Raw genomic sequence first — 24,015 nt, 5'->3', positions numbered from 1 at the left:
ACCGTAAAAATGATGTGTAAATTGATACCTTTGTAATTCTCTATTGTCTAAAAATAGTAGATTTCCTTGATGAAGAATTTGAATACCTGTTTGCTAATTCATTTTAAATGGGACACATCCTTAAGATGAAAAGAAACAGAAAAAATGAAAACACAATGGATGGGAAAGTATATAACAACAATTCAACAGAAAAATGAACAGGCATTTTCTGGAAAAGGAAAACATAACCAAATGATACATGAAATAACACTCAACCTTAGCAAAATTTATGAGAAATGAAATAAATACCACAATGAGATAATGGTTCACACTGGTGTACTGATTAAATTCATGTGTCAATGTGGATAGGTTATGATGTTTTTTGGTCAAGCAAATGTTGGCCTTATTGTTATTGTTGAGGATATTTTGTAGATTTAAATCATCAATCAGTTGATTGCATCTACAGCTGATTACATCTAAAATCAACAAAGGAGTTTGCCTTTAGGAATGATAGAAGTCTCATCCAATCAATTGATTGTAGAAATCAGAAAGAATAATTTCTATCTCTACTTCAGCCAGCCATATTCTCCTGGGGAATTTATCAAAATATTCAGCAAAATTCCCAGTTTGTGGCCTGCCCTATGGAATTTGGTTTGCCAACCCCCACATTATCAAGAGCCAAATCCAATAATAAATCTTTATACACACACACACACACACACACACACACACACACACACATGAGATTTCTGAGTTGATTGTTCTGAGTTTTGGGGAATTGGTTCTTTAATCTCTATTTCCAGTGATCAATATGGCACTGATAAACCATGGCATGAATTGGCTAGAGACAAGCAAAATATCTCCACTGGATACTGCTACTCGAATACTTTCAAGAGACAAGGCCCTGTGTGACAGTGTATTTGATACCTTAAAAGAGTTTTGTGGGGTTAAAACGTATAATGATTTTGGCTAATTCTTCCTAAATGTACCTAATAAAGTTATTTAAAAAAGGGATGAGTGCAAGGTTTCAAATTCCTAGCTCAAGTGCCACATGAAGGACATGAAGATTTTATGTGTGCCCGGAAATAAACTTTTGTTTCTTATAGCCACATTTGTGAAATTTCTGAAAAACCAGACCCAGAATCTCATTGTGTGAATAGCAGAAATATAATATAAATTTAATTCCCAACTTTGTGGGGTATCTCCTATTTTCTTTTCTTTATATAATTGCTTTTCTTCTTCTTCTTCTTTATATTCTTTTAAATGTTACATTAAAAAAATATGAGGACCCATATAGTCAGGGCATTGATTGAGAATGAATGGAATCCTGAAAATTGGAATTGGGGACATATGGGCTGATAACGATGCCAGTGGGCATTGAAACTCTAGATTCTGCTGAGTCTTCTTTACCAGACAAACCTGTAATGGTCTGCCTTAAGGAATCAGCCATCCTGCCTCTACCTGAGGAAATTAGCCTTGCTGTGCCTGATAAACCTGTAACTGCCTTCCCTGAGGAAACAGTCCTTATACTTTTGTCTGAAGAGATTAACCCTGTTTCACTAGGTGAAACTGCAACGAAATGCCCTGAGGTAGATGTCTTGCAAGACATTGTTAATTCCTATCATGACCCACCCCCACCGCCCCTCTTTTCTTTCAGATTTTTAACTAAATGAAGTTCCCACAGGCCCTGAAAGGTGAGATATAATGTATGACCCATGAGGAGATTTGCCAAACTCCAAAGGAATGGCACGAGTTTTCCAATTTATCTAGACAGAAATTAGGGAATATGTATGGGAATGGATATATTGTGGGATAACGGTAAAACAACATAGAGTTTTATTAGACGGAATTTATTGCTATTTGTCTACTAAGCAGGAATTAGGGATTCAATGTTGTAGCTCAAGGGGTTAGAGCAGCTGAAGCATGGGCCAAAAAGTGGCCTACGTTGCCTAAAGCCGAAATGCCAGAACCGTCCTGGTATAATATAGATGAGGGGATACAAAGGTTTAGAGATTGGAACGTTAGAATGGATTTATCATGTAAGACCTGCTCACCTGCTCCAGAAATGTCCAGAGGTGACACCTTTCACCAGGACTGTGAGGAATAAATTTGTGAAAGCAGCGCCATTATCCTGGACGACTCTGTGGTTACTCTTCTCTGAAGGTCAGATATTACTGTGGGAACTGCTGTCACTGATCTTGCATCCTTAAACGCACTGGGGATGAACAGATTCTGAGTTGGGAGATTAGTCAAGTTGCAGCATTAAGTCGCCAAAGATGAGGTGAGTGTAGCTACCATGATGGACAGTATAACAGTCTGACTTAGAGAGACCGACAGTTTTGGCTAATTATCATGGAATGCCTAGAAGGAAAACAGATGAAAATCTACTAAATTCTTACATGATCTGTATAAGCAGAAGAGTTCTAGGTCAAGTGACCAGAAGTCTGACTTGAATCATAAAACAGAGTCATGGCTCCTCAATCAGTTTCAAGAATTGAGACATTTAAACACAGAACCCCTGGAATGAAGAGAAGACCAGATCCACTTGGAGAAGGACCCTGCTATGCTACAAAAATTTATTCTGTTAATCTTCCTTCAAGTCTTCCCCAAAGGTCATGCAGCCTTTTACCAGGGTAAGTGTACATTGGGGAAAAGGAAATAATCAGACATTTCAGGGATTATTAGATACTGTTTTAAAACTGACATTAATTCCAGGAGACCCAAAATGTCTCTGTGGTCAACCAGTCAGAGTAGGAGTTTATGGAGATCAAGTAATCAAGGGTAAAAGTCCCTAGGTCAGGTCTCACAGTGGGTCCAGTGGTTATTTCCCTAGTTCTGGAGTGCATGATTGAAATAGACAAACTCAACATCTGGCAGAATCCCCACGCCGGTTCTCTGACTGTGGAGTGAAGGCTATTATGGTAAGAAAAGCCAAGTGGAAGCTACTAGAACTGATTCTACCTAGCAAAATAGTCAATCAAAAGCAATACCATATTCCTGGAGGGATTACAGAGATTGGTACTACCATCAAAGACTTGAAAGATGCAGGGGAAGTGATTCACACCATATCCTCATTCAACTCTCCTATTTGGCTTGTGTAGAAAACAAATCTTGGAGGATGACAGTGAATTATCATAAACTTAAGCAGGTAGTGATTCCAATTGCCCTTACAGTTTTAGATGTGTTATCAATGTGTAAACAAATTAACACATCCCTTGGTACCTGGTATGCACATATAGATCTGGAAAATGCATATTTATTGTTATCTGTTAGTCAGGACCACCAGAAACAGTTTATTTTCAGCTGCAAGGCCAATGATATATGTTTACTCTCCTACCTCAGGGACATACTGATGGCATCACGCTGATTGGACCTTATGAATAAGAAGTAGCAATTATTCTGGACTTATTTGTAAGGCATTTGCCTGTCAGAGGTGGGAGATAAATCCAACAAAATTCAGGGGCCTTCCACCTCAGTGACATTTCTAGGTATTCAGTATTGTGGAGCATGTTGAGATATCACTTCTAATATAAAAGATAAATTGTTACATATGGCTCTTTCTATGAACAAAGAAAAGAGGCACAACACCTACTTGGCCTCTTTGAATTTTGGAAGCAACATGTTCCTCATTAGGGTGTGCTACACTGGACCATTTATCAAGTGACTCCAAAAGTCACTATTTTGTGTGGAGACTGGAAAAAAAGGAGGCTCTATGACTGGCCCAGGCTGCTGTGCAAGCTGCACAGCCACTTGGTCTGTGTGATTCAGCAGATCCAATGGTGCTCAAAATTTCAGTGGCAAATAGAAATGCTGTTTGGAGACTTCACAGCCCCCTACAGGAGGATCACAATGCAGACGCTTAGAATTTTGGCACAAAGCCTTGCCATCCTATGCAGATAACTACTCTTCTTTTGAAAAAACAGTGTTTGTTCTGCTATGGGGCCTTAGTAAAGACTGAACTCTTAATCATAGGTCACCAAGTTACTGTGAGACTTGAGTTGCTTATCATGAACTTGGTGTTGACAGACCCATCAAAGGCATATATATGAGTGTGCATCACAACACTCTATCATCAAATGGAAGTGGTATTATATATACCAGATCAGGCTCAAGCAGACCCTGAAGGCACAAGTAAGTTATATGTGAAAATGACCTAAATGCCCATGGCTCCCACTTCTGCCATGGTACTTTCTCATACAGCAGTCATGGCTTCTTGGGGAGCTCCCTATGATCAATTGTGTGAGGAAGAGAAAACATAAGTCTGGATCTGCACTGATACATGTACCATGAGAAGTGGGACAGCTAGTCCCTTTCTGGGATATCCATGAAGGACAGTGGTGAAGGGAATTCCTCACAGTAGGTAGAACTTTGAGAAGGGTACCAGGTCATTCATTCTGCTTAGAAGGAGAAAAGGCCAGAAGTGCATTTGTATACTAATTCATGATTTGTCATCAATGGTTGGCTGGATGGTCAGATACTTGGAAGGGACATGATTGGAAAATTTCGGACAAAGAGACGTGGGGGAGAGGTATATGGATAGACCTCTCTGAACGGGCAAAAACATGATGATATTTGTGTCCCATGTGAATTGTCTCCAGAGGGTGACTTCGGCAGAGGAAGACTTTAATAAACAACTGGACTTGGCCCAGTGGTTAGGGCGTCTGTCTACCACGTGGGAGGTCCGTGGTTCAAACCCCGGGCCTCCTTGACCCGTGTGGAGCTGGCCCATGCGCAGTGCTGATGCACGCAAGGAGTGCCGTGCCACGCAGGGGTGTTCCCCGCGTAGGGGAGCCCCACGCGCAAGGAGTGCACCCATAAGGAGAGCACGAAAGAAAGTGCAGCCTGCCCAGGAATGGCGCCGCCCACACTTCACGTGCCACTGATGACAACAGAAGCGGACAAAGAAACAAGACGCAGCAAATAGACACAGAGAACAGACAACCGGGGGAGGGGGGGAATTAAATAAATAAATAAATCTTAAAAAAAACAACTGGGTAGGATGTCTGTGCATACCAGGTGGCCTTATTTCCACCCTTTCTGTCATTGCCCAATGGGATCATGACAAAAGTGGCCATGGTGAGAGGGATGGAGATTATGCATGGGCTCAGAAGCATGGACTTACAGTCACCAAGGCTGACCTGGCTACAAACCCCACTGAGTTCTTAATTCTGCGAATAGCAGAGACTAATATTCAGTCCTGCTATGTCACCAGTCCCCGAGATGATCGGCCTGCTACCTGGTGGCAGGTTTATTATATATGACCTTTTCTGTCAAGGAAAGGGTAACATTTTGTTCTAACTGGAATAGACACATACTCTGGATAGGGATTTACCTTCCCTATGTGCAACAGTTTTGCCAGAACTACCATCCATGGGGTTAATGCCTTAGTCAGTGACATGGTTTTCCACACAGTATTGCTTCTGATCAAGGAACCACTATGGCAAATAAAGTGCAGGAATGGACACATGCTCATGGAATTCACTGGTATTACCTGTTCCTCATAATCTTGAAGCAACTGGATTGATAAGAGAGTAATGACCTTTTGAAGACTCAATTACAGCATCAACTGGGTGACAATACCTAGCAAGGCTAGGACAATATTCTCCAGGAGGCTGTGTTTGCTCTAAATCAGCATCTACTCTTTGATATTATTTCTCCCACAGCCAGGAATCGTGGCTCTGGGAACAAAGATTGGAAATGAGAGTGGCATAACTCATATTACCCCTAACAATCCACTAGAAATATTTTCGCTTCCTGTCCCTGCAAACTTAAGCTCTTCTGGTCTACAGGTCTTAGTTTCAAAAGTAGGAGTGTTTCTACCAGGAAACACAAAAGCAATTCCATTGAACTTGAAGTTAATACTTTCAGCTGGCCAGCTTGGGTTTTTCATGTCTCTGACTCAACAGGCAAAAAAGGGAATTGCTATGTGACCTATACACTGTGGTTAACAGCAATACTATAATATTATTTCATCAATGCCAAAGCTATACTGTGTTGATAATGAAGGTATATGGAAAATGTGCCAAATGTATGCTATGGACCATGATTGGTGGTAATAGTCTGATGATATTGTCTCATAATCTGTAACAAATATTCCTCCAAGGTGTGGAGTTGTATGGGAAATCTACACATCTGTATGATTGTCTTGCAAGTTCATAATATCTTTAACAAAAATATATTTTAAAAAATAGTATGGGTTGGGGAAAAACACACCAAATGTAAGATAAGGAATATAGTTGGTAGTAATATTTTGATGATGCTTTTGCATAGTTTGTAACAAATGTTTCACAATAATGCAAAGAGTTGGTGGAGGGTAATGTATGTTACCCCTGTGTGATGTTATGTATGTTTATTTTGTAAGTTCACAATCTTTACTATACACTTATTGTTTATATGTGTATGAGAGATACACTTCAATAAATAATAAAAAAAAATTTAAAAAAGGAATTACTTTAGTGACTGGGTATAGCAGGTTGATACAGTTTATGAATTCCAAAAATAAATATTGGATTATGTTTGTAAACTGGTCTATACCTGGGCATGATTAAGTTATAATAAGGGCTTTGATTAAGCCATGTCAGTAGAACATTGTGTTCCCACCCCCTTAGTGGGTGGGGACTCACAGATAAAACTACCAAGCAAAGCAGAGAAGTTAGTTGGTGTTTTGATGTTAGAGTCTTAATGCTGGAGTTTTGAGCTGCAGTCCAAAAAGTAAGTACACCAAGAAGCAAAGCAGTTGAGCCCAGAGAAAATCAAGCTCTGGGGAGAGAGATAAAGCTGGTCACCTAATAGTCTACAGCGAGCCTTGTGGAAGGACGCAAAGCCTAGAAAGCTTCACAGTCTATAGCAGACCTTGTGGCAAAACAGAAGAGCTAAGCCCCAGGAAAAATAAATCCTGGGAAGAGAGGAACCCAGGAAGCCTAAACTCTGGCAGACATCAGCAGCTATCTTGCTACAACATGTGGCAAAAGACTTTGGTGAGGGAAGTAACTTATGCTTTATGGCCTGGTAACTATAAGCTTCTACCCCAGATAAATACCCTTTATAAAAACCAACTGATTTCTGATATTTTGCATCAGAACCCCTTTGGCAAATTAATACACTGGGATGATTTATCCTTACCATCAAGGGGATATAGACAGTACTTGGCACATAGAGAAGTTAGTGAGCAGCAGCTATTATTATGATGACAAAAAAACTGAGCATACTCCAATAAAAATTACTGCAGGTGAGCAAGATGGCAGTGGAGTAAGGCACTCCTAGAGTCAGTTCCTACTACAGGGCAGTTAGTAATCACCCAGTGCTATCTGGAGCTGGCTAAAGCAGGAGACCATAAGAGCATCCTGCCATATCCTTGAAGGGATAGAAGGAGGAGACTGCTCATCTGCAGGGAAGACTCATAAGTAGAGCACTCCATACCATGGAGGCTGGTGCCCATCCTCCACTGGAGACACAAGCCACCTTGGGAGCTGTTCCGTGGCTGGAATTGAAAGCTCCACTTCCCCAAAACAGGGTAAGAAGAGACAATTGGGCACCAAATTCAGCTACTGATGAATAAATTCAGCAGGCTGAAGTATAATCCTGAGAACAGATAAAGTTTGAACCTGTCCAAGTCAGAAAGAGGCCAGTAGCTACCATCTTAACTCCACATCTGGCATGAGGGGAAGCAGGGTGGACTGAAAATAACAGTGCTGGTAGGGGCCAGCTTGTTTCCATCCAGGTCAGATTGCAGCTCTAGCCTAGGCCCCAAACCCACCTCCCACAGGGAGCCACCTGGAGGGACAATAGCCTCTCCAGGAAGTTACCAGCAAAGCTGTGGAGGCTGGTGATTATCCTACTCTGGCAGTGTGGGCTACCCAAGGAGCTATTCTGTGGCTGGAATTGGAAGCTCCATTTCCCAAAAACAGGTGAGGAGGAGATGGTTGGCCACTAATTTTGGCTACTGACTAGTAGATTTGGTTGGCTAAGGTTTAACTCTAAGAACATTTGGGGTATGAATATGTCCAAGTCGGAAAGAGACAGTTGGCTGCCATTTTGATTCTGCCCTCAGGGTGAGGGGAAGCCCAGCGACTGAAAATCACAGATATGTTAGGAACTGATTTATTTCACCCAGATCGACCTACAGCCCTAGCCTATGCTTCAACCCCGCATCTGGCAGGGAAGAGGTTGGTGGCCCTGCATCCACCTATCCAGGTAGCTGCAGATACATTTGGCTGCCACAGACTGAATAATCAGAAGCTTACCTGGGCAACTGTGGTCATCTTGGATCTGCACTGCCCACACTCGCAGTTCCATCATTGCTCCAGGCAGGGGAGAAAGGACCATGAAGCCTTATCAGTCTGTCTGGGCAACTACAGTCTAGGCCTTGCATAACTTGGATTATTCCACACAGCTGTGACTCTGTCCTACCCCTGGCAAAGGAGAAAGTTGGGAGAAGCTTCATTGGTCCCTCGGGCAATGAGGGCTGCTTGAGTCTCCACAGCTAATAGCACCAATTACATTCTTGGTTCCTACTGCACAACCACTAAGGGAGAAAGGGCAGGAAGCCTTAAACTAAAGAGAAAAATTGCACCCAGAGTAAATGCTCTAGTAAGCCAGATGTCAAGACACCAATAAAAAATTACAGTCCACACCAAGAAACAGGAAGATATGGCCCAGTAAAAGAAACAAGATAAACCTCCAGATGACATAAAAGAGTTGAGACAACGGATCATAGATGTTCAAATAAATCTCGTTAACAAATTCAATGAGATGACTAAAGAGATTAAGGATATTAAGAAAACATTGGATGAGCACAAAGAAGAATTTGAAAGCATACATAGAAAAGTAGCAGATATTATGGGAATGAAAGTCACAATAAGTGAAATAAAAATAAACATTGGAATCATATAATAGCAGATTTGAGGAGGCAGAAGAAAGGATTGGTGAGCTTGAAGAAATGACCTCTGAAAGTGATCGTACAAAAGAAGAGATGAAGAAAAGAATGGAAAAAATTGAACAAGGTCTCAGGGAACTTAAAGACGGCAAAAGACATGCAAACATATGTGTCATGGTGCCCCAGAAGGAGAAGAGAAGGGAAAGGGGCAGTAGGATTATTTGAAGAAATAATGATAGAAAACTTCCCAACCCTATTGAAGGACATAGATATCCATGTCCAAGAAGCACAATGAACTCCCATCCGAAAAAATCAGAATAGATCAACTCTGAGACACATACTAATCAGAATGTCAAATGCCAAAGACAAAGAGAGAATTCTGAGAACAGCAAGAGAAAAGCAATGCATAACATATAAGGAGTACCCAATAAGATTAAGTGCTGATTTTGCACCAGAAACCATAGAGGTAAGAAGACAGTGGTCTGATATATTTAAGATACAAGAAGAGAAAAACTTCCAGCCAAGAATCTTATATCTGGCAAGACTGTCTTTAAAAAATGAGGGCGAGATTAGAATATTCACAGATAAACAGAAACTGAGATAATTTCTGACCAAGAGACCAGATTTTCAGGAAATGCTAAAGGGTATGCTAGAAAAGAAAAGACAGGAGAGAAAGGCCTGGAAGAGAATCTAGAAATGAGGATTATATCAATAAAAGCAACCAAAGATGTCAGAACAATGGCGAAAATAAAATATGGCAGATAAATCTCAAGTAAGAATAAACTTAACCAATGATGTAAAGCTCTTGTATTCAGAAAGCTGCAACTCAATGTTAAATTTTTAAAAAGGCCAAAATAACTGGAAGAACATTCTATACTCATGGATTGGAAGACAAAATATCATAAAGATGTCAATTCTACTCAAATTGATATACAGATTCAATGCAATCCTGATAAAAATTCCACCAGTTTTTTTTTATTGGAAACACGATTATCAAATTTATTTGAAAGGGTCCTGAATAGCCAGAAACATCTTAAAAAGGAAAAGCAAACTCTCATCCCCAGACTTTAAATCCTATTACCTAGCTATGGTGGTAAAAAGAGCATGATACTGGCATAAAGACAGAGAGACCAATGAAACCAACTGATGGTTCAGAAACAGACCCTCACACATACGGCCAGGTAATTTTTGACTAGCCTGTCAAAAACACACACTTTGGAAAGAACAGTCCATTCAACAAATGGTGCTGAAAGAACTAGATATCCATAGCCAAAAGAAGGAAAGAAGACCCCTATCTCACACCTTATCCAAAATTTAACTCAAAATGGGTCAAAAACCTAAATATAAAAGCAAGACTATAAAGCTTATAGAAGAAATCGTAGGAAAATATCTTCAAGCCCTGGTGATAGGTGGTAGATTCTTAAAGGAGATAAGAGGACTGAGATGAACTACTGATGTTTAATGTATGTAGAATTTTAATAACTTTAATGTAAAAGTGTGAAAATGTATAGAGTGGATGGTAACAAATAGTAACAGCTAGTTTATAACTGAGAATGTGGCTGAAAATGGTAGTCTAGGGATGTAAATGCCAATGACAGAATGCTAGAGAATAATCTAGGAACTGAATGGCACAGTAAGCAGAGAGGTGGATGAGAATTGTGGTTGATGGAACAGGTGCAAGAGTGTCTTTTGTGAGTTAGAGCAAATGTACATCACTACTGCAGGGCAGTGGGAATGTGTAGAAGCATTGGAAAAATACAACTGGAGTGACCTATGTACTGTGGTTAACAGTAATAATGTAATATGCTTGCATACATGTCAAAAATATACTGTGTTGATATTGGGGCAGTATGGAGAATGTGTTTCAAATGTACACTATGGACATGGTAACAATCAGATGATATGATCTTATCTGTAGCAAATGTTCCACCACAGTGTGGTGTGTTGATGGAGGGGTGTTGTTTGGTAATTCTGCACATGTGCATGATGGTTTTATAAGTTTACAACTTCTGTCATAAACAATATATTTAAAAAATAATAATAGGGTGGGTTGGGGGAAAATACACCAAATGTAAGATAAGGACTATAATTAATAGTAAGATTTTGACAATGTCTTTCATAACCTGTAACAAATGTCTCACGACAATGCAAGGTGTTGGTGGAGGAATGATGTATGGGACTCCTGTATGATATTATGCATGTTTGCTTTGTAAGTTCACAACATTTACTATACACTTATTGTTTCTATATGTTCATATATAAATGATATAAAAATAATAATAGGGTGGGTTGGGGAATATACTTTGGTTAGTAGTAATATTTTGACAATGCTCTTTAGTCATTAATTAAAAATGTTTAACAATAATACAAGGTGTTGGTGGTAGGGTGAGATACAAGAATCCTGTATGATGTTATATATGTTTGTTTTTATAAGTTCACAACTATTACTATACACATTTTTTGTGTATGTTTATGAGTGAGTGATATATTCCAATAAATTTTTTAAAAAATTACTGCAGGCAATGACCATAAGAAGCAAGAAGTTATAAAGGCAAAGAGATTTAGCTCATGGAATTCTCTGTATTCAGATCTGCTTATGGAAAGCTATTTTAATCATGGCACTAATGACACAATATCTTTGAGATGATTTATGAATCAAAAATGTGATCAAGTTTCATGAATTCCTGCATTTATCAGGATATAAATAGCACTCTTAAGAAAAATCTTTTTCTAGCATCTTGAATGTGCTCTCAGAACCTTTTTCCTGGGTCCTTAAGAACCCAAGTCCATATTAAATGTGCCAGTGAGCAGAATATGATGATTCATTGTTTCCTTTAAATGAATCTACCTGATCCTTGAGAAATAATGATTATTTATTTTAGAGATATAACTCACCTTGCCAAACATTGCACAAATGATTCAGGAGACTGTAGATCAGAAAGCATAGTCTTGTAATTTATTCATGATTATTACTAGGATTCTTGTGAAAATTTTAAGCTGATTATAGAAACTCTCAAGTTGGAATCTAAACAATTGTATGGAGAAGGTAGTGTTGTTTAGATAATTGTGGGTTAACAAAGACATTTGTTCAAACCTAAAGTGTTTATTATAACTATTGAATTACTTAAACAAAAAAAAAGATTTATTTATTTATTTATTTCTCCCCCCTCACCCTCCCACCCCAGTTGTCTGTTCTCTGTGTCTATTTTCTGCGTCGTCTTCTTTGTCTGCTTCTGTTGTTGTCTTCAGGGGCACGGTAATCTGTGTTTCTTTTTGTTGCATCATCTTGTTGTGTCAGCTCTCCGTGTGTGCAGCACCATTCCTAGGCAGGCTGCACTTTCTTTCGCCCTGGGAGGCTCTCCTTATGGGGCGCACTCCTTGTGCGTGGGGCTCCCCTATGCAGGGACACCCCTGGGTGGCACGGCACTCCTTGTGCGCATCAGCACTGCACATGGGCCAGCTCCACACGGGTCAAGGAGGCCTGGGGTTTGAACCGTGGACCTCCCATGTGGTAGACGGACACCCTAACCACTGGGCCAAGTCCACTTCCCTGAATTACTTTTATTTTCATTATTTACCTCCTCCTATTGCTTCTGATGTGTATGGATCATAACTAACAATTTTAAACTAATGGCCAATAAAATCTACACTTAAGAAAGATAATTTAAGTATAAAAGAGCACCTTAGTTGCAATTGAGAGAATGGATGAAAGTCAGGAAGCCCAGGTTGGAGAATGTCCTTTACCCACCATCTGTGTTGTGCTTTACTACCTGGTCATTTCACTCATGCTGCTGTACATTTGTGTCCTATTAAAAGCATTCCTATTAAAAGAATATGCTGAATTATTGGCTTGTAGTGTCCAACTATCTCCAAAGAATGAGTTTCAAACATCTTACTCCCTATATCACTTCCTCAAATAGGCTATGGAGAAGGTAATTTCTGAATGGGGTCTCTATGGATCACAGGAAGTTTGGTTATATTAAAATTTATTATGTATGGTTTGTGTAATATGTTTATGTAAAATAAAATATTATATATGTTTAGAGGCAAATGAAAAACAACAATAACAAACATGATGGTTCTTGAGTCCCATGGAGTTAGCAAAAGTTGGTCAGGGGAAATGCTGGAGGAAACTCTTCTGTGCTTTTGTAGGATGTATTGTAGACTGTATTAATAGACTCAGTTATTCGTTTTTCCCTGTGTCCACACCCTTTTGTCATTGGACTTTGAAATTCTTCTCACTAAGAATGAAAGGCATTTTTCTGCTCTTTGCCTTTGAGTTTGACCATGTGACTTACATTGGCCAATGGAAGGTTGGTGGGTGTGACAAGAACAAAGGTCTGAAAAGCCCTTGCATGATTGAACCTGCTCTGTGAAACTCTGCTAATGTCATGCAAATGAGTGGGAACTTTGTTACAATGGGCTCTCTTCTCTTTCTCAGTAGTGGATATAGCAAAAGCCCTGAATGTTAGTATCATTATGTTCTTGTTTCTCAGAAATGTTAGTTCTGGGCAAGGAAGAGATCTGTTCTGTATGCATTATTTCTAGAATGAATATAAATGCCTAATATCTCTCATATGTTTATTATTTTTCCATGGGACATAAACTCAAATCTGCCCTTAGGATACTATTGTATATTATATTATAATAAAAGAGGAAGGAACCAAAGTTCATTTTCCTGTAGAGGCTAGATAATTTCCAATGTGGTTAACAGATCACAAAGGTAGTTATTATTATTCTTTTCTCAAAGCAGCATTTACTTATAGTGGGAACTGCTTTCACATAATTTCTTTTCCTTTAACATTTTAGACAGTTTATGCATAGTCTTGTATTACAATCTTTATTTTCCATTAGTCCTCATGGCAATCAAGAGCAACTGTTACATTTCTTTTGAAAGTTTCCAAATTATCACTTTGGGAAGTTGAAGATTAAGTTATTTCCCAAGAATAATAAAAAAGTTACCCCTTATTTTGTGCCAAGAGAATAATTACTTAGTGACTATCATAAGCAGAAATAGCTTATAATTTACTTACATGGTAGAAGAATTGAGCTACTTAAATATTCTTTCCTATTACCTGATTTATTTTGTTTTATGATCATCTGTATAGCTTCTGGTTATTGTTTCTTATATATTCTAATTATCATAAGCTTATTTGATGAGTTAAATGCCTTGAAAATTATTTATTCTTTTAGGGAAGATATAAAAAGGACATACCCATTATTGCACACATCAAAAGCACTTATAACCAGAAATCTTTATGAAGGAGTATTCTATGATGCATAAAGCACATTAGAAAATTATTCACTATGTGATGTCCTGGAAAATATGACATAGTATAAAAGACTACATTCTTCTTCTTCTGCCTCATCTCTCTTTCCAAATATTTCATTTTAAGACTATCATTCCAGCTTTGATTCCTTCCCTTCCAGGTATCTGGAAGTCTCATATCCATTAACAACTCAGGTTAGTCATACCTGCATGAGTTCCCTAAGCCAGAATGTCTTTTTATCTCTTCCCTGTTCTTCTTAAGAACCCCAAACCATATACCACTGGGTCCTATTCTTGTTTTGTCATGTCTTATTATATGTACCTCTAGATGTCATGAAGATGGTTTCACTTGTTTAGTATCTCATCAACAGTTTAATGCCTCATCTGAGCTTGAGTAATATATTTCAGTTTCAATAAATTGAAGAATCAATTTATAGATACAAATTGTAAAAACAATTTAAAAGAGATTAGTTTGCTCACAGAAAATTCAGAAGCTATTTTGTGGAGAACATACTTTTGAATAGGTGGGTCTTATGGAGATTCACATAAGGCCACTTTACTGTACTTTCCTTGGCCAGGGTTCTGTCCTCAAGGACTTATCCTCTGTAACATTGGACTTGAATCTTTGACTGTACTGTCCTTCATGGAAGTCTGAGTAATAGAATTTTATCTGTATCTCTATGACAAAACAACATTAGCAGCAACAACAATAAAGGCAGCCTTTAATTTAGCATAGATTAAAAAAATACTATATATGCTGAAGAGAAGGACCTTAAAAAGCAATTTAGGAGGAGCAAATAAATATTGACAGTTGGGCCATGTATTTACTTTCCCAATCCTTTCAATCAGTAGTTTGATTTAAATGAGGATTTGGTGGTTTGAAGCTGTATGTATCCTGGAAAAGCAAGCTCTTAAATTTTAATCATTTCCTGTGAGTGAAAATCCATTGAAGTTAGACCTTTTTATTAGGCTATTTCACTTAAGGTGTGATCCATTTCAATCAGGATGGTCTAATTCCCATTACTGGAATGCTTTATAAGTGGAATGACATTCAGACAGAGAGAAAAAGCTACAGAAGAAAGAGGATGAAATAAACAAAATCTAGAAGAGAAGGGAGAGATGAGTAGATGCCTCTATATGCCTTGCCAAGTGACAAAGGAACCAAGGATCACAGACAGCCTGTCTTCAGGAAGAAAGCATAGCCTTGGTGATGCCTTGATTTGGACATTTTCCTGGCCTCAAAATTGTGAACAAATAAATTCACGTTGTTTAACCTGATCCATTTCATGATATTTGTTTTGAGCAGTCTAGGAAACTAAAACAAGGATCTTTTACAAATATTATATATTTTTTCAGTCTTGACTGGAGGATTTCTGGCTCACAAAAGGAGCTAATCCAGGAATACTTATTCACTATTGGTAGGAGTGGAGAATGGTACAGCCACAGTGGAAGACTGTTTGGCAATTCCTAAGGAAGCATAATATAGTCTTGCCATGTGACCCCACAATACAACTAATGGGTACATACCCAGAAGAACTGACAGCAGTGACACAAACAGATATCTGCTCACCAATGGTCATCGCGGCGTTATTCATGAGTGCCAAAAATTGGGAGCAACCCTGGTGTCCATCAACCAATGAATGGATAAACAAACTGTAGTGTATTCATACAATGGAATATTATGCTGCTGTTAGAAGAAATGAAGTTTGTGAAACATATGACAACATGGGTGAGCAAAGCAAGCCAGATATAAAAGGACAAGTACTGTATGACTGTGTTACTATGAACCAAATATATTGTGTGACATATTGTATGATTAAAAATTTTTAATCTATATCCAGTACATTTAATTGAGAAATGGATGTTTTTATTCAACTGTGTTTTCTTTTTAGTAACTATTTACATTTTCAATTTTTAAATGTACAAATTGAAGTTATAAAAAAAAAGAAAAAAATGGAGCCAATCTAATTTAATTGCAAATCCTCTCTGTTTTCTCTGTTTTTGTCAGCCAAAGGGTGCTAATGCAAAGTACCATAACTCTGTTGGCTTTTATAAATATTTATCTGGGGTAGAAGCTTATAGTTACCAGGCTCTAAAGAGTCCAACTCAAGGTACCATAAGAGGTACTTTTTCACCCAAAGTCCATTGCCACATGTTGATGCAAGATGGCAGGTGATGTGGTGATGTCTGCAAGGGTTCAGCCTTCCTCCTTCCTCTTAAGATTCCACAGTTCCAGCTTCTTCTGATCTCAGCTGTTGGCTGGTATAAGGATCGTTTCTCTTCAGGGTACATTTCTTTCTGGGCTCAGCTGCTCTGTTGTCTTCATAAGGTAAGCTGTAGACTAACAGGCTCACCTCTCTTTCTGGAGCTGTGTCTGTGGAGCACTTTCTCTTCCTGCATATCTGCCTACTTCCATGTGAGAGTCTGTTTTATTCCCACCAAGGGGGCAGGGACTCAACCCTGCCCACCCTTATGATGTAGTTAAATAAAAGCCTTAATCTTGATTTAAAAAAGTGAAAGTGAAATCTATGAATCTAAAAAAATCTAATACACCCAGAGGAACAAACCAGTTTACAAACATAATGCAGTATCTGTTTTTGGAATTTATAAATGGTATCAGACTGCCTCACTTTCAGCTGGATTTCAGCATTTCCAACTGAATTGACAAACCAGAGCTGGTTTACAAGTATGCTGCTGGGCTCCTAAAAACCTCAATTTTACTCCAAAATCTTTAGATACAATTTCAAATTCAAGAAAATTAAGAATAAATGCTTTGGGCTTAAGATGTTAACATGAAGATTTTCATAGGAAATTCTTTCAAAGAAATGGTACTTTTTGATTACTTAATTTCATCAAATAGTTATAATCTGAGATGATATTAGTTGCGATATAAGTGAGATTAGTTTTCAAAGTAGAAAAATAGTTTTATTTTGTCAATGGATTCTTGTTTTTAAATTAACATGTCTAATTCTAAGATTATATAAAGTATCAATATGAAAATTCAATTTCAAACCTCATCTCCTCTACTAATGAGAGTCTTGAATTCTCATCAGGCAATTATAGAAGTTTCATATTCATTTAAAATAAGTAAAATGAAAGATGGGTAAAATAATGAACAGCTCATTAAATATTTACACTGAAGGAGAACTTCTGAAACATTCAAGTATGATATTAATATGATTAAATAGACAATTTTTCATATGGTGATGATGATATGTAATTCAGTTTTTCAAACAAAAGCTGATGGAATGGTCTTTGTAAAATCAGGAAGAGTATGTTGGTGGGAGAGACACTGTTAGCAAGATTGGGTATTTTGACTATTTCCATATTCTCAAGATAACTGTTTTACCATGTACAATCTGTCTTGAACCAGTATTTTATCTTCAATAATCTAATGCCAGAACTATGCTTTTATCAACATTGTACTAAGAAAGGAGAGCCAAGTATTTAATTAGTAGAGTTAGTGAAAGTACTAAATATATTTATATGTACAAAATATATATGTATATTTAATGTTTAGATTTCTTTATCTGTTCTATACTATGAGATCGAAAGCTTCTTAAGGCAAAGCTTATTTGTGTATGTTGTATTCCTGTTCTTGCATTTCAATAGTTGCCTATATATAGGTATCATTCAACCATAAATAGATAGTGAATGACTGAATTAGTGAAACAACCCCATTTAGGTTGTTAAATTTATTAGGTAAAGGGAAGAAGTTTAATGTTAATGGTCATTGGAATTATATCTAGAATAGTGTCACCTGTTTGGCTTCAGGATTGTACATCCTTAGACCATGAATTTAGAAACATGGCCTCAGGATAGCTCCTGAAAAAAAGAAAATTCATGCCTGAATCCATTTAAGGAAAAAGTTAAAGGTAAAGACCATTTAATGAGAAGGTGGTCGCTTTCAGTGACCTACTTTCACCTAAGACAGTTAGGTAAATTCTAAAAGTAGAGTGACCAGTACTCCAAGAAACCCACAAGAAAGTTTTTCTATTCTTTGTTTTCTGGGTCACAATAAAATATGAGAAAAGAGTAAACCCCAGTAGTAAACCCTTAAGTCCTTACATTGGAAAATAGTCTAGCAATGGACCATTAAAATTTGGGCATTCAAATGAAAATTCTAATTCTTTCCTAGATATGCTGCAGATTTTTCAGTTTAATTCCTTCATTACAAAATTAAGAGAAAATCCTTCAGTAAAATGGAATAGAATCCCTTCCTCCCCCATCTCAGTGCTTGTATTTCACTCTTTGTGTCACCAATAAATATTTTAGCAACACATTGAATGCTATTTCTGTACAAAATAATAGTTTAGGGCTTGCTTCCACACAGAGAATTTTATCAGGTACTTAATGGAAACATCATGAATTAAACACATTTCAGGAACTGGAATATGCTCATGAATTTGCTACTAAACACCCATATTCTAGCAGGTCTCATTAAAGATTGAGATTGAGTTTCCTGCAAAATAGTGTTCAAGTCATAGAACCCAAGTCAATCCCTATGACTTCACCATTCTAGGAAGAGAGATGATTAGCTCCCTTCAAAGACAATCGATTTATTCTCTACCAAGTTGCAACAGTGAGGAATATCTCAAAAGAGAATTAGTGGTGTTAATAGGAAGAGGAGGCTTAAATTGTGTACAGATATAAAGCAGTCAACTGTGATTTACTTCTTTAACTGGCCAATATCTATATATTTTCTTCTCACAGTAATATATGAAAAAAACAATCCCAACTAACATAAGACAAGAAATCTCTTATGAATTTCTCTCTTTTGCAAAAACAAATACATTTGATGTCAACAATTTCTGCCTATTTTATAAGTAATATTTAAAATGTTGGTGCTGTTCAAAGTATGGTGAGCAGGAGTAATAATTCCAAGACTAGAATGAGTCTCTATTTCAGTGCCCCGTAGTCAGATACTGAGTTTCCAGCAGAAGATGGAATTTAGCCAGTTATTGTTTCTCAAAAACAGAATTGTTAGCTTGACAAAGAGAATGTGGTTTTGCTCTGAAACTTTCTGCTGTGATTCTTAAATTAGTGGATTGTATTAGGATCTACACAGCATTGATGCATCACAGAAACTTTGAGAAACCTAAGACCTTCTGGCTCATAGCTTTCAAGTGTCAAACTTTCTTGCTCTATAGATTGGATCAGATGAAGCAACTTCTTTGCTTTGAAACTGAAAGCAGAAAGGGTCCAATTAGAGCTGGTAGTCTTTCAGAGCACCCTGTAAAAATGTGGGAAATCAAAATATGTGTATGGTGTGCCCCAAATTCAAAGAGATTTGTTAACTATTTATAGTGGATTATAATTGTGTATCCCAGACAAGTTGGTTTGAGTCCACATTCTGGTGGGTATTTACCCATTGTAAATAAATCTCTTTAAGATGTTACTTCATTTGAAGTGTGGCTCAACTGAATCAGGTTGGGCTTTAATTCAGATTATTAAAGTCATTTTTAAATAGGATGAATGTCAGACAGAGAGAAAAACTATGGGACTAGCCAGAAGTGGGCAGTCAATGAAACCTGGAGGAGAATTGAGATGACATTGTCATAAGCATTGCCAAATGATGGAAAAGCCAAAGACAAAGAATCATTAGCAGCCAGTTACAGAATGCCACATTCTGGTTAGAGAAAGTATCACCTTGCTGACTCTGTGATTTTGGGTTTCTCCTAGCCTCAAAACCATGAAACAATAAATTCCCATTGTGTAAGCAGACTCAAATGAAATATGTTTTAGCTGCTGGGAAACTAACACAGTATTGTACTAATAAGAACATTTTCCACACACAGAATGGCATAGTCTGAAATACTACAGACCAGTGGACAATCTTAAAAGCTTTACATAAGTTGCAAAGCTCTGTACTTTCAAGAGATTTATTTCCTACATTTGGTACACATGTGTCTTACATGGCATCTAAGCTACCTTCTTCGCCCCCCCTTATCAAGCTCCATCAAAACCAAATGACTGATATACTGAACCATAATTCTGTCTTGAGGGATGATGAGGTAGTTAAGGTCTATTTATGAACTACTATAGACAAGAAGGAAGATCATTGATATACCCCAGGGAAAGGGTAATAAAATCATACTGTTGATTCTTTCAAGTGAAAGCAACAGCTTCTTATATTCCTTATGCATTGGTATCAGAGAAATAAAGCATGTCCATGTCAACAGCTGAATACCACATACTGGAGATTATAGTGATTTGCTCTTGCTTGAGAACCATATTTGGGTCAACAATTAAATGTCACTAAACCTGAAATCCACTCTTTCCACAATATCCTTTTACCTTCTGGGCCAGCTAAATTGGTGAAATAAATAATATGTGATGGGAATCACCAGCTCTGAAATTTTCACATCCTTAATGTTAATGGTAGTATCTGTGATTTCCCCCAGGGATACAGTATTGCTTTTGCATTGCTATTTTATTTCCTAACATAATAGTGCTTACTCTACAAGTTCAGAATCCAAAATGGGGCATCTATCCATTGTTCAGGGCAACTATTGCAACTATGTACTCCAGAACCAGGGAATTACATATGAAATGTATTTTTACTCCTTTTAAGAAACTAGCAAAATTTATTACCTCACTCAGAGAATCTTCACTCTGCCTGTGGGCATCCAGTGAACCTCTGACCCAGGATGTTTTAGTTTCAGGAATTAGTATCAGATAGGAACCAATGCACAATATTTCCTGAAAGAACTGGATATTTCCCTTTCTTCAATGTACATCATCTGTGCTTTGGACAAATATTGAATAAAGATTCAAATTAGGAACTTCTTCAAGAGTCTCTCCTCTTAAACTCTGTGAACTTCAAGGTCTATGCACTAAATTAGGTCTGGTGAACGGATGAGAAGCCAAAAATATCTATACGTATCATTTGTGTTACATTTGTGTTCTCCAAAACTAATGAATTGGGCAGTAGTGGGGTAATAACATATTTGGTTCCTGGGCACCATGTTAATGAAATTATTAATAAATATTTCTGTGACTAGCAAGTTAGCCTGCTGTCATATTATAAGTATAATCACAATGTTTCTTACTGCTATAAAAAATACTTGGCCTCTACCCTTCCAGGAACCTTCAATTCCAATGAATTCTGAAAGATCATTTCAGCTGTAGAAGCAGAAACTCTTGTCCACAAAGTCCTGCCAATAGAACCTTATATGACAGCGCTAGCCTCATCAATATGTATTTGTAGGCTTTGGTGACCTGAGTGACTTCTAAACATTTTTGAGGACATAAATAGGGTGAGTGGGATTTTTACAATAGAATTACTATGTCCAAAGTTTTAAAGTTTCTTTCTCTAAAATATACTGGTATCTAAAATTACTGGTATCTCAACTTCATTTGTTATGTGTTAGAGATAAATCAAGTTTGTGTTACACAACCTTGCAAAGTATTTTACCCACATCAATCAACTACAATTACAAAATGGATTCCAAATTATACGGTGAGTACATTCTTATTGGAAATTTAGACAATGTAATTATATCTTTTCCTCTCAAATTAAGTACCTGAAAAATCAGTGTCCCGGATTTTTACAAATATAAATTAACAAAGCCATAAATAATGAAATTTGTTTTTCATAGGTTCATCTTGTTTTGACCACTGAGGAATGCTGAAGTCAATGAAGAGATTGTATTATGATGGGGCTGAGAGCAAGTTGAGGCAAAAAGCTCTCTTTTGCAAAGATAACGGCATCTGATCAGGGAGAAATAATATTTTTAAGTCATGAAAGAACATCTTCAAAAAATGGAGCTGCTTACTGACCAAGAAAGGGTCAATACTGGGTAGAGAATTTTGTGTACGCTGAGTCTTCTGATTCCTCTCAAATATTCCCATTCCAGTTCTAAGTATCCTGATAATTTCTGCTCTGTAACTCCAATATTATATCAGGCAGGGCTGTGACTCCAACTCATTTCAGTAGCACATGGGACCAAAGCTAGGTTTGACTTTTCACCTATGAAGATGGGTACCCTATGCGTGAATTGAAAAGCGAGAACAGATAATTTTCAACACCATCACTAAAAATAACAAACTTTTTAGTATCATTGTGTGTTGAGCTTATTATGTAGTATTTAAAGTTTTAAATTTTTTTGCTCTAAACTTTACTAATCCAGAAGAATAAATCAGTCACCTCCCAATATTTGATTTGTTTATACCCTTTTTATTGTTCCATGGTACCAAACACACTGTAGTCCAGATCTCTGTTTTCAGAGGGCACTTGCATACTGATGACCTTAGATAATACCTTTAATTAGGTATCATCACTTCATGCTAACTATTGTTTGATTCCCGTCTTGGAGTAATGGGATTTTCCTGCCTTCTACCCCATTTCAGGCAGATGACCAATCCTAAATTTCCTACATTTTCTCAAAGGATTTTTTGCTTGCAAAACATTTTCTATTTGTTTAAGTGTTATATTGCAAGAAATACAACATGACTATACCTTAATGGAAGGATTTTCTAGATAGAAAGTTAGAAATTAGAGTCATGGAGAATTAATTGACTGCTGGAAAACCAGGCTTATAAAATGGACATTCAGAGAGGCATTACCTCTCTAAAATATTAAACTATGTGGGAGTTTTTAAAAGGAAGATTAAGTGAGTGGATGTATAGCAAATAGTGTTAGTACTCATCTCCAAACATTCCAAATCCCTTTTTAAAAATTTTGGGCCTCTCCCCATGTGGTGGTTTGAAGCTGTATATTTCCCAGAAAAACAAGTTCTTAAACATAATCCATTACTGTGCATGTGATCCCACAGTAAGTAGAACCTTTTGAAGAGGTTACTTCAGTTTAGGCATGGTCCACCTCAAACATGATGGATCTTAATCCTATCACTGGAGTCCTTTTTAAGTGGAATAAAATTCAGACAGAGAGAAAGCGAGAGGGAGCAGTCAGAAGTTGAATATCAATAGAACCTGAAAGAGAAGGGAGAGACCGGAGACCCTATAATATGCTTTGCCATGTAACAAGTGGAGGACCAAGGATCACTAGCATCTAACTCCAGAATGCACAGTCTTTGGGGAAAAAACATTACCTTGATGATGTCTTTATTTGGACTCTCTTCTAACCTCAAAACCATGAGGGAATAAATTCTCATTGTTTAACCTGACCTATTTCATGGTATTTACTTGAGCAGCCTAGGAAACTAAAACACCCACCTCCGGCAGAAGTACCTAGGAATTTAACTCTAAGTAACAAACTGAGGCAGGTAAGAGACTATCAAAGCCTCAGCCCCTTTCCCTTAGGTGGAGACAATTCTGATTCTCCTGTGGTATCAGACCAAATATGATCTCAAGTACCTTTGCCTGATACCTCATCCTTACTTAGCATGTTAGATTCCTACTGTTGCTGTAACAAATTACCACAAACTTAGTGACTTGAAACAATACACATTTATTATATTACAACCTGGAGGTCAGGAGTTCAAAATGGGTTCCATTGGGCTAAAGTAAAAATCTTGACAGGGCTGCATTCCTTGTGGAGGCTCAAAGGTAGAATCCATTTCTTCGCATCCTCCAGCTTCTTGAGGGGCTGCCTATATTCCTTGGCTTCTGGTTCTGTTCTCCATCTTCAAAGCCAATAATATAACATCTTCAAATTTCTATGTGACTCTGATATTCCTTACTGAACTTTTCACTCATAGGGATTTTGTGATTTTATTGGGCCAAACTAGATAATCCAGGATAATTCCCCTATCTCAACATCCTTAGCTTAATTACATCCACAGGTTTCCTTTTGCCATGGGGATTAGGAAATGGACGTTTTTGAAAGGGAAGCATTTTTCTGCTTATCACATTAAGTATCCTCCCCCATCCTTTTCCTGCTCCCCCTATTCCCATACTAGTTTCCCCTAGAAGCATTTCCTTAATAAAT

The sequence above is a fragment of the Dasypus novemcinctus genome, chromosome 11, assembly GCF_030445035.2.
Source record: "Dasypus novemcinctus isolate mDasNov1 chromosome 11, mDasNov1.1.hap2, whole genome shotgun sequence".
NCBI lineage: Eukaryota > Metazoa > Chordata > Mammalia > Cingulata > Dasypodidae > Dasypus > Dasypus novemcinctus.
The sequence above is the reverse complement of the archived record's forward strand: the minus strand, read 5'-3'. Positions refer to the sequence as shown.